The sequence below is a fragment of the Lathamus discolor genome, chromosome 4, assembly GCF_037157495.1.
Source record: "Lathamus discolor isolate bLatDis1 chromosome 4, bLatDis1.hap1, whole genome shotgun sequence".
NCBI classification, from domain to species: Eukaryota; Metazoa; Chordata; class Aves; order Psittaciformes; family Psittacidae; genus Lathamus; species Lathamus discolor.
This window is the reverse complement of record NC_088887.1, coordinates 51865258-51878116: the sequence shown is the minus strand read 5'-3', so window position 1 is coordinate 51878116 and position 12859 is coordinate 51865258. Positions and strand designations below refer to the sequence as shown.

General features: G+C 38.8%; 1 protein-coding gene across 1 annotated transcript in view; it reads right to left on the bottom strand.

Moving 5' to 3' along the window:
• The window catches only part of MID1 (midline 1), a 247560-nt gene extending 237069 nt beyond the window's left edge, over positions 1–10491 (bottom strand). Inside the window, exon 1 of the mRNA XM_065677459.1 lies at positions 10297–10491. The gene's annotated coding sequence lies outside the window, so the exon portion shown is untranslated. The remainder of the gene's footprint in view (positions 1–10296) is intronic.
• Positions 10492–12859: the final 2368 nt, after the last annotated feature.

Sequence of the window (12859 nt, the reverse complement as noted above, 5' to 3'; positions counted from 1 at the left end):
GTTCTAACTCCCTTACCACTGACAGGGACACCTTCCACTAAGCCAGTTTGCTCAAAGGCCCAACCAACTTGGTTGTGAATTCTTCCAAAGATGGGTCATGCACAAGTTCTCTGGGAAACCTGTTCCAGTGTCTCATCATCCTCATAGTAATGATCTTCTTCCAAATATCTAATCTAAATCCACCCTTTTTCAGTTTAAAGCCATTATCTCTTCTCCAGTCACTTGTAAAAAAGTCCTCTCTTCTTGTAGGTCTCCTTTAGGTACTGGAAGGCTGCTCTAAGGTGTCCCCTGAGCCTTCTCTTCTCCAGGCTGAACAACCCCAACTCTCTCAGCCTGTCTCCATAGGAGAGGTGCTCCAGCCCTCTGATCATCTTTGTCGCCCTACTCTGGATTTGGTCTAACAGGTTTATGGTCTTCTTATTCTGGAGGCACCAGACCTCAATGCAGTACTCCAGGTGATGTCTCACAAGAGCAGAGTAGAGGGGTAGAATCACCTCCCTTAACCTGTTAGTCGCACTTTTTAGTTAAGCCCAGCATACAGGCGGCTTTCTGGGTTGCAACCACAGGCTGCCAGGTCATGTTGAGCTCCTCATCATGCTGCACCCCCTAAGTCTTTATCCTCAGGGCTGCTCTCAACCCATTCTCCAGCCAGCCTGTATTTGTGCTTGCAATCTCTCCAACCAACATGCAGGACTTTGCACTTGGGCTTGCTGAACTTCATGAGATTGGCATTGGCACACCTTTCCAGCCTGTCCAGGTCCCTCTGGATGTCATCCCTTCCCTCCAGCTTGCTGACTGCACCAAACAGCTTGGTGTCATCAGCACACTTCCCGAGGGTGCACTCAGTCACACTGTCTATGTCATCAACAGACATATTAAACAGCACCAGTCCCAACACTGACCCAAGTTTAGCAGCCTGGTTCAATTTAATTTTTGCAAAATACTTTTAGATGCAGAAATTCTACACCTCAGAAATGAGAGTGATACTTCTTTTTATTATAATAAAAATATTATATATTTTAAATATAATAAATATTTATATTTTATAATAGCCTATGGATATGTATAGACAAAATGTAATATGCTTCTTTCCCAAAAGACAGTAATTGAAAGTTGTAGTAAAGACTGCCATCACAAAACAGTTTTCCAACAGTTACATACTGGTTGTCTGAGACAATGTTCCTCTCTTCAGAATAAGGATCATGTTAACTCAGAAACCACTGCGGAAGACCATAGTTTTCCAAGAGCAAGGAGGAGAAATACTTTATGGCATCCCTTTTGCAAGTCCACAGTCATCAATCACATGGTCTTACCCAAACAGCTAGGAAATTCACTGTGGCCATCTTGCCACCTAAGCTAAACACTGGTCTGAAAAACAGACTAAATAACAGCCCCCTAACTGCAGTAAGAAGGAGAGGAGCACATTCAGCCTCTGCTGCCAAGAGATAACTTTGAACAGTGTGGTATAAAGCGATTTGTTCTGCTAACAAATATCCCTGCTGCAATCCCTTTACACCATCCCCATTAGAGCAAAATATTCACAGACGAGCGAAAAGGTGGACTCGTTCAAGTGCGTATGTGTAATAGTTAAAAATTCTTTTCTGCTAATAAAAATATTCACCTATCTTTTTAAAATTAATCATATGAACTAATTTTAGGAAGGTCAGCAGTTCAATGTTAGCCATTTTATTACCTAGACACCAACAATTAAGTCAACAACCATTTAGGAATTCAGTTTACCCAAACTCACAAACAACTGACCTCAGAAATGCCGAGTCATTAGAATGTTAGGGGAAGTATCAATTACAAGAAATTAATCTCGCTTCCAGTTCCCTGTTTTCTTTCCATCTTACATTCGGCTTCTCTCAGATCATTGACTTTAATTTGGGACCTAACTGGTTGACTGCTGTGCCTTGTATTCTCATAGTGAGCTTAATGGAGATAGCACTATGGTGGTACATCATTGATCAACAGTAATCAATGACTCAGTGCTACTACATAAACATGGGAGATGTACTGATTTCTTGCCCACGGCACATCAGCAACACATTTTACACAACAAACCAAACACTCTAATTTGCTCTCCAAGGAGAGCTTTGTCATGCAGCTCTCCCATTTACCGTCTACTTAAATACAGTGCTTGGGAAAGAGTCTTCTCTCCAGCACCAACACAAGCAAGTTATTTGCAGTAGTTACATTTTTCTTGGTTGCTTTTTATCTGCAGAGATGGTGCAATTCTGTTTTTTGTGACTGCATCATATAATCTATACAGTAAGAGGAAAAGCTATGCATTTTGTAGAGTAAGTGACAATGGTTTCACATATTTAACTATCACCACTTACCTTTGGCATGATTTTATTAGGTTTTGCATTCATTCATGTAATCTCTGCATTTGTTGTTACTAAATGCTAATGTTAAAATGGGATCTTTGCAGTAACTCTTGAGACTAATAACTGGATAGAAGCTAAAAGTAAAGTAGCCAATTCAAAGTTCCTAAATCCCAAAGCAATGAGTCTGTAATATTAGAATGAGCAAACAGGGCAGCAGCAGGCACCCACTGCCTTCTATACTGTAGGCATAATACCAGTCTGAAGCTGCCTGTTCTTCTCTGAAGATAAGGGCTACCTGTGAAGCACCAGAGAGTCTCACCCTCCTGATCTGCTAGCACCTGGTCAAAGTATGGGAACTGGAGGCATAAAGTAAAGAGGAAATGCAGGCCCAGCTTTTAGGCACTACTACAGCACTGGGACATGACCATGAGACATACTGGGGTGTGAAACTGGGAAACATATCTGGATTCTATGCTGGGGACAAAACTAAAGTCGTAGGGAGCAATCACAGATTTATAGGTCTGAGGAGGTCCATGTGAGGCCATTTCCTTGCTCACAGATCTGACATTTTCTTTGAGTAACTCATTCCAGTGCCTAAATGCCACTGTAGCTGTAGGATTCTTCCTGAAGTCCAAAAAACCCCACTAATGCTGCAAATTGCTTTTTGTTCCACTCTCAGCAGAGATGAGGAAAAATTAATTGCTGTCATATTTATAACTATGCCTGTGTATTACAGCACAGTTTATTCTCTTTTCTAGACAGTAATTTACCAGGCTGAGTTCATGTAAGTAGCACTTGGATAGTAAAAACTATGAGTTGCCCAGTTGTGGCAGCTATGCCTAGTTCTGGCATGTTCACCTATCGCTCTCACATGAAGGCAGCAGTGGGCAGCAGGGAGAAATCAGCTCCTCCTTGGTCCTCTAGACAGAATAGTTAGCTCATAAGAGTCCTTGTACAAGACATGCCAGGAATCGACATTTTTGGTAAAAACATACTCAGTTCCTCCTGTGTAATATTTTCGTGTTACAGTTTTTCTTGTTTGTTTTCTGTTAGCTTTTTTCCAGTTTGCATATTTCTTAAAATCTTATGCATAAAACTGAATAAAAATATTCAAGCTGAGAGTTTACCTTAGTGAAACAGGGCAAAATATTCTCATTCTCTCATGAAGAGTACCTTCAGTAATGACTCCTAGAATGGCTTTCATTTCAACATTTTGTCGTATTTGTGCTAGCCCACAGACACTCCTGCTGACTGAATTATCCCCCATTTTCTATAGGTAAATTACATTTTCTTCTCCAACTGTAGCAACTTCTGCTTCTTCTGGTTCCTTTCTACCTTCCTGATTTCAGACCAGCTTGCCAGCTAGTCGAAAAACTTTCAAATTTAGTTCTATTACCCTCAGCCTAGGTGATGTACTGGAAACTTAGCAGATTATATTGACCCCATCAATCATACCGTTCAGTTTAGTAAGACCTTTCTACAGAAAACTTTTTATTTTAATTTTTATTATATTACAGCAGTTCTGAATACCTAAAACTTTAAAGTGTCTTTGGGTGAATAAAGGCTTGTTCAGCTGATGGTTCTGCTTGCCTGTAATTTTTCATTTCTTCTCATGTTTTATTTCTTTAGTTCTCATGTGACATAGACAAAATGTTCAAAATGAACTCTTCATGGAAGAGAAACATAAGAACTAAAACCTTGGAGGCATGTTAGCTTGCATTTTAATTTTGGAGGGTTAACCTAACAACTGTAAGTCATTTCACTGCATTCATTTTCATTAATCTAAACCAAAACAATCCTGTTGTTCATTCCAGCAATGTGCAATGGTACACATTAGAACCAAGATGTTACATCTCCAAAACACCAATGTACCTATGGGGTATTGCTGAAAAGTTACAGAGCTCAACAGCTAAACTTATTTCAAAATTTAAGTAACCTTTCAATTCAAAAGAGCACTGTAGACTATATACAGCGATATCAAAATGCATCTGTTTTTTCTTAAATATTCTGTTCTATTTCATGCCATGAATATGGTGAGATTCTAGAATGAAGGACAGAGGTTTCATCATTTTGTTTTCCAACATCAAATATATTTCTCTGTTCCCATCATTGTTCGATATATGGGTACATGCCAGTTTCACTGCAATCTTCTCTTCTGTACCAAAATTTACATGACTCCCTTCAAACCATTAAAAAACCCCACTAAAATATGAAATAAATAGTGAGTCCATTACTTGTCAGTTTTCTCTTTTGTATATGTCATATATGTCATCCCATAGGACATATATTTTACTGACAAAAGTTAAGGTTTATTTGGTAAATTAATCATACATGCTGCCTGAGTCCAGTGATTTACATCATGTAAAAACAGAACATCTTAAACAACACATGTGCAATAAAAGCAAACAGATGTTTGCAGTCTAAGCATTGTGCTAATGGTGGTGGTATGGCAATGTATCAAAGACAAAACGTAACATAGCCAGAATTGCCCACTGGAGTGTTAAGCACAGCTGCATAACTTTGAACCCACAACCAATATGATATCCCAAACCACCCTGGGGTACATTGCCATACTTAAGGTAAGAATTCGTAATTAACTGCTAATGCCTAAACTCCTCAGCTAGGATGGGGTGGAATTTCTTATGAATGAGACAAAGATATCAAAGATGTAGCAAAGCAACAGCTCATTTTACAGAATTAATATAGCAGGAATGCTACTGTTTTTTCCTACCTAGTGAAATTAAATGTGCACACCCCCCCCCAAAAAAAAAAAAAAAAAAAAAAAAGAAGTCAACCTCAGGAGGCCTGATCTGAGGTTTTATATTGAATTTTCCAGGCTAGGCAGCTACAAACTAAACTGTTAGAAACTCAGCAGCCAGAGCACAGGCATCACTGGAGGAGCACAGTGGGCAAGCTGTGACACTTCCAAGCTGATACTCCAAGCGCTCTGTAACCCAGTGCATTACCAACAGGAGTGCTCTCAGCCCGTTATAATGACTGGAACTATGCATAAGGTGTCAAAAATGGTGTTTTGTTCACACCACTGAATGGGAATGGCATCGAACCCTAAATGAAGTTGAAGTTTGCATAACTATATCTAACAAAAACAACTGCCTTTTTATGCCATCTCCCTAGATCTGACATCTAAAGGACCAATATCAAAACCACCACTGAGTAAAACTATAAAAATCCTGTAAAAGGAAGATGCTTGTTTGTTCAATGGAAATCCTGATAATGCAACTGATCTAAATGCAAATACCAGTTGCCCAAGCCTCTGTGCACACAATCACATGAGAACAGTAACTTTTTACTAAAAAAATTCAACAATTTAGATATGTATGAAGTGGAATATGCGTTACAATACCAGATATAAATACACTGGGAAATAAGCACCTGCTTATGATGCTTTCAGCCTCAAGTATGTTCTTAAACATCTTGCTGAACATAATGCATTTAACATGAAAAAATTAAAGCGTGGAATCACACATTTCGTCAATAAGTGTTTATGCATTCCCTTACTTGCTATACCATCAAAAATAGATTTAATATTGATATCTTAATGAAAGAAAACACACACCAAAACAGCAGTGACATATAGTCTAAGCAGCTGGTAAACTCAGATCTTAACACATGTTGCGTATTTTACATACCTCCTGCATGAGTCTCGAAGTAGTGTGTATTCCAAAAGTCTAACTCTGATAAATAATTTTGAAATGTGACTTGGAATTAACACAGAAACAAATTCAAAGGATAAGCTTCCATAAATAAGACTACTTGGGAGATAACACAGGACCAGAGAATTTGGAGGGGTTAATTTTCAACTTAGTAGTTTTCTGAACTTTTCAGACTGAATAAACATACAAGAAGGCAAGATAAAAAATTTCACATCTTCATCACAGGCTTTTCATGCTTTACGTTTCTCAACCCTTTTTAATTAAAATACTTGCATTGCTCCAGTCCTAAATAATTACATTACACACTGGTGAATAAATATACAGATGTCACAGACTTCTTTTCCCAATCCAGGGCACAGTTTAGTGTCCTCTCATCTGAGAGAGTGTCTTCTTAAGCCATTCCTCAGCTTAACACTGTCCAGCTTTTTGCCTCCTTCATTTACATGACTCTGAAGCACATACACTCACAGGAGCTGTAATGCAATGCTACACCAATGGCTTCTAGCAGGGGACACAATGTCTCATTTTTAGGTCATTACAGACTGAGATCATCATAACTATATCCTCAAACCCAGTGGCACAGCAGAGCAAAGCGCTATGGTATGAAGACAGCAGCTGGACTTAAAAGCACAACTCAGATTTGGAATGTTATTTTTAACTTTGAACTCCAGACATTTACCCAAGGGCGGAAGAAGACTGACACACAAGTTAAAAAAATATAAAAAGAATAAAGAAATAATTAAGCAACACACTTTGTGGATCTCACAATCTCAGGATAGTAGCTTTAGTCAGATGAACTCACTAGACAGATTAGGATGCCCTTCCTACAACTCCTTATCATTCCTCTTCAAAGCAAAGATATAATCCCATGCAATATAGTGAATGCTACAGAAGAAGGGGGGCTCTTGCCCCCATTCTCTGGACACCCATCTCCCTCTTGCATTATTTTTAGAATTCTTGCTTAGAGCTCTGCAACTGCAGATGGCAATTTTCAATTAGGCATGTGCTTCAGGGGAAATAAGGAATTTACCAAGGTCACTTAAGGGCAATGAAATCACACATGCCATATAAAATGCTTACACTACAAAATGATAGCGTAATGGAATGGTAAAGCCTTTAACAAAACCCTAAAGGGAGCATGCAACTAGTACAGCATGTTCTTTTATTATTTCAAGCTCTCCAGTTACACCTTTGAAAGCCTAGTCCTTTTTTTATTGAATAAATGAAAAGATAGCAGAAAAAAAAAACCCACGATGTGCCCAACTGCCTCTTACAAATGTGTAAGAGCACTCAGCTTCAAATTATACACAAAACAGAAAATGAAAGTAAGAGGTCATGGTTGTAAGTCAAGGAAAAAAAAAAAAAAACAAACCCAAAAATACAAAAACCAAAACCATACTACTTCATAGGATGAGCAGATCAGTAAATGTGAAAAACACTTAAGACATTTATTATGTTCTTTCATTTCTAAACAAAAAAATATAAATCATGATACTATATGCAAAATGCGTCAAGCGCTCTCCAATTTAAAAGTGACGAATGAGCAATAGTTCTTATGAATTAACCCATGAGTAATACAACAGGGAGGAAAAAGAATTTCTTTTCAAGTAACCAAGACTCTCAGATTGAGGTATTTCTGTTTCACTTGTATCAGTTACACAACCAAAGCTGGTACCATAGTTGTATACACAGACCTGCTGCGCTTGGAGCCTTTGCCCGAGTTCAGCACATTCATCTCCAAAATACAATCCAACACAATATAATTTCTGCACCTTGAGCACACCTGTGTCATTGTAACTGATATAAAGAAATCCTTGAATGAATAAAAAAAATATTCTTTAAACAGGGTCAGAATTAATATTCCTTTTTCTTTAATTAGTGAATGAAACATGTCACCTATTAACATGGATGGGAGACCAGTGTCTAGGGCAAGAGGCTGGTTTGCAGATGAGGCAGGAGAAAGGTCACTGTATAACCCAGCCACAGCTACTGGATTTTCTCAGGCTTTGAGATAACAGACAAGGTCAACCCCACACTTTAAATTGCTTCATCTCCTTTGCAATTCATTTCTCACTGTAAAAAAGGATATATTTCCCTGAGATATATTGCCCAGCCATATATCCTGGTCTGAAAAGAATTTGCCTTTTTTGTGTATTCAGGCCAATGGAAATTCACACACTACAACAGATGCCGCACCAAGTAGAGGTAAAAAAAAAAAAAAACAACCAAAAAACCCAAAACAAAACCTCAGAGAAGACACTGATTTTAGGCAGGTCCCACCATGATGCTGCAGGCCCAAGGGATGCGGCCCCACAACACTCCTTGTCTTCCTGAAAGAGTCACAACCACAAAGTTCGCCTAGGGACAAGTTGCAGCCAGGACCAGCCCTGCACTAGCATGGCCACACAGATAGCTGCTCAGATCCTAGAGCAGAGTAAGCTCTTCTCAACCAGAATATACTGTATGGCTTTGAACAACCTATCTTGCTTTGCATTGGGAAATCAAAAGACCGTTAATGACTAGCATATCTAGGCACTAAGTGGCACAGCTAGGCAGTGGAATTTACTAGAGAGACTTGAGAAAAGGTGATTTAAAAGCATGTTTCCCTGAAGTCTTCTCCTGCCCTTTAAATTCATGCTTTGATTACTAACACCCCTGCTAAAAGTTTCTTCCTCTGTGTTCACACTCAATTTGCAATAATAAAGGTTATTCACAAAACCACCAGAATGAGAAGCAGCAAGATATGTGAAATTTATGGTCGTGGTTCACTAGCCCTGCATTCTTTGCTGTGGTGACTTCTACCAAGACCTAAGATGTTTCATGACAATGAATCTTCAGCACTGAAACAGTTTTTAGGAACTGGCTACCTACTTTGCAACACTGATGCACATATGAAATTCTTTAATGAAGCTAATATGGCTATTCTGTGCCATTCCCATCAGTAATTCACTAAATATCCCAAGTGAGGAGTTTTGAAAAGTCTTGCACATAAATGAATGAGAATCTGTATCAACGCAAGTGAATTTTAATTCTGACAGTTCCTTGTTCTGAATGAATTTTAAACAGATAATACCATATTACTAATGTCAAATGGACATTAATTCATGAAAATCAGGAATATTTAGAAGGAAGAGGGTTTTAAATAATCTTTTTTGGTTTAGCTTCTAAGTCCTTGGGCATCGGAATTTATTTTAGTTTCTGACTTCAACTCCTAGGAAAGATGTAGTTACATCTCCCATAACTACTGCTTTCACATCCATATACAGACATACATATAAGCAACCATGAAAATGAGTGAAAAAAAATCATATGTCTCAGTTGCTGAAACATAATCATTTTGCAAATGAACTCCACCTGTTTCTGACTAGCTCTCTGCACTTGGGGTTTTTTCTTAGGAGGTACTTAGAGAAATCACCTGAAAACTTCTTTCCATTCCTATCTCTTATGCCATAACTGCATAAAACTTGCATGAACTTCCACAATTATCATGCTGATACTTAACAGTTGCTCTCCTGAAGAGCTGCACAGCAGTACTCTTCCAACTAGAAAGCTGTTTAAAGGAAGTTTTCAACTTCATTTTCTCCAAGGAACAATCTCTTTCTGTCTCTGTGAGCCTGTTGTAAAGGTTATCAGAATATGCAAATACATCTTAAGAAACACACATCCTTGTTTTGAACTAGGGCAATTGTAGAAGAACAAGTTCTGCTTACATTTCCTAGAAGAGTACTTGCAGCTTATTTTTTTAACTCACTGAGAAACCCTTATTGCTGGAGGAACTTGTATTCCAGCAAACACATTCCAGCTATGCTGACAAGCTGCATTCATACACGTCAAAATAAAGTACACAAAAAAACTGGGAATGCTAAACGGGCACACCTTTTACAAGATGTACATTTTAAGATAAAAAATAAAGTCGAGGACTTCTTTTTCTGGACACGCTAGGATCATAACACTATGCATTCACAGAGCTTCAGCCAGCTAACCAAAGCATCTCAGCCTTATTTCCAGTCTCAGCTCACATCTGTGTTCCATCAGATGTAAGAAAGTTTGAGAACCTCTCCAGTAAAACGAAGGTGTATCCCCATTAGAAGCACATGGAATGTCAGAGAAGTTAAGGCAGTTGTTCACACAGATGCTGCTGTACGCAAGAAGCACGCTGTTGCTTTGCAGCCCTTATAAAACAAGCAAGCCATTTTTAGAAGGGAACAGCAGTTCCAACAAGTCGCCTCACCCCGCGCCTCTCCGCGCTCTGCCACTGACACCCTCCAGCTGCGGGGAACCGCCTGACATACCTGCTTCTCCATTTTCCCCCCAGTCAGTTTGTCTTCTCTTTTCCTGAAGCTGAAGAAGGAATGGGGGCGCGCACACACAGCCCTTCCCGGGCGGGCTCCGATCGGATCGGCTCTGCGCTGCGCTCTGTCCAGCCCCACTCTCCCCGCCTGCTTGCTGGGGTGTGGGATCTCTCCTCTCGTTCCTCTCGCAGGCAGCCCTCAGCCCGGCTGAGCTCATTTAAGTCTAACAGGTTTCCTTATATAGGTAAACACAACTTGCATTCCTGGTGGAAGAGGCTAACTGGGAGTAAGCTTAACTTAGTTAACTCCACAAATACCAAGTGGGTCTGAATGCCTGAAGTCTGCCAGCTCAGCTCTGTGAAGGGTGTTCAGAGCAGGGGACATTCTCCTTACAGCAATTTACCACCTGTGAAACTATTACTGTTCCATTATTTAAGCTTTAACAATACTGATTACTATGCCAGCATTACATTAAACACTTGACATTTTCACAGAACTCTCAGCCTATGTTTTGCTCCGGGAAAAGTACATGAGGTGGCTGTACCTTCTGACAGTGTTACAATAATTCTACCTCTATTAGAGTTTTCATGAATAGTTTGTTATATATCAAATGTTATATGAAAATGTTAGGAAATGAGGATTGCAATACTGATATAAAGAGAAAGAAGCAATATAAGGAAAGTTTCTTTTACTCTTTTTCAATTCCTTTTCTAGACAATGCAATAGTTAAACCTCTGGTGATAGATCTCTCTTTGTCAGAGAGGTGTGATTGAAATATATTAACAGACACACCCCTATCTAAACAGAGAAATGCAGAGATAGAGGAAATACCCTGACCAAACACATACAACATTCTGCACAGCAGTGACACATGTATTTCACATGCTTTTTTATCCTCTTGCCTGCTCACTATTCACTAACACCCCTTCTGCAAACACAAGTTACATGTCTTGAAAGAAATCCAGCAGGCAATTAGTTAATTACAGTGAAAAATCATGTAATATGTTTTCCCTTTCTTCTATTCAGACAAGATTCACCTGTTAATTATGACCCTTCTACAAGCTAAAACAATATGCAGGGAGGAATAGGCAGCAGAAAGCATGAGGAAAGGAAAAAAAGAGGAAATAAAACAAATGATGGAAGGAAGCAAAATAAAAAATAGGTGAAAGCAATAAAAGTTCTTTCCCCAGATGTATTGCCTGTAACTCAAAACAGACAAGAGACACAAATTTAGCTTCCTGGTGACCTATGGAGGGATAAAAACAACAGAGTACCACCCAAAACCTGGTAATTATCATTATCCAGTGGACTACAGCTCTTCTTATCCCCATGTAATATATGACTTAAAGATCATCCAATAATATACTCCACAGAAACGTTATTCCTAATGACCATTCCTAATGGTTTCAATACTTTTTTAGTTATAATTTTCCTCTTCCCCTGAGGCATAAACATTCAACCTTATGATTCTGCAGGAGCTTGGCTCAGAAGTTGAGAAATATGAAAAACAATACCAATAAAAGCTGTGAGACACTCAATAAATTTATCTAAAATACTCTCTCTGCATAATATGTAGGGAATCAAGAATATGTGGCCAGGGGCTTGTTGTAATGGTCTTCATGGGACTCTTTCAGGACACATAACTCACTTGTGGCTTCACTGCATAAGAAGAGTGTTTTGGCCTTGCCAAGTTCATGCTCCTGTGACAAAGCATTTGCACTGGACTGCACAGCCATGTATTCCCTTACCACCAATGAGCTTGTGACCTGTTCCTGAGCGAGTATCAGATTTTCATGTGAATCAAGCCAATTAAAATTCATCAGATTCCCAAAACTGCAACAACAAAGGAATTTTTAAAGAGCACTTAGACTAAAATAGATGTTACTTCAAGTATGGCTGACTTTCTGTCCTTAGGCTAGCACTTCTCCTGTTAGCCAAACTGAGCCCGCAATAAACATCACATTCATTTATCCAAAATCACTCCCTTAATTAAGGATTTTCCTACCACTTTTCAGTGCCCATACATGTGCTTTATTTTCCCTATTTTCAAGCTAAGAACTAAACTAGCAGTCATTCTATACCTGACATATCTCCTTTTCTTTCATCCCTTGACCCCAAACATCAGTCATGGGATTTAGGGTGTATAGCCAGGCATATAATCTCATACTTTAGTTGCTGACCCCCAGACTGTGATTTCATTAGATGGCGGCAAAGCATGATAAGTTTCCACAAGTCCTGCATGCACTATCTATGTAAAAGAGAATCCTCTAGTTAAAAAACACTTGTAGTAATTATTTTTTCCTCAAACATAAATCAGAATGAAATGTACTTACTCTTTCACTAAATGTGCCTGCTAAAGTGTTAACAGCAGTTAATTATTGTAATAGATACCAGTCAGACCTTTTTTATTTCTATGAAGTTCTTTTATATACATATATATATGTATAAAATCCTGAAGCAATCTGGTTAATTCTTGAAGCTGAGAGTAACCTAGACTTGTTACTTCCCTTTACTTTGCTGTCACACATGCATTATCTGCAAGTAATGCCAAGATAACATTAAT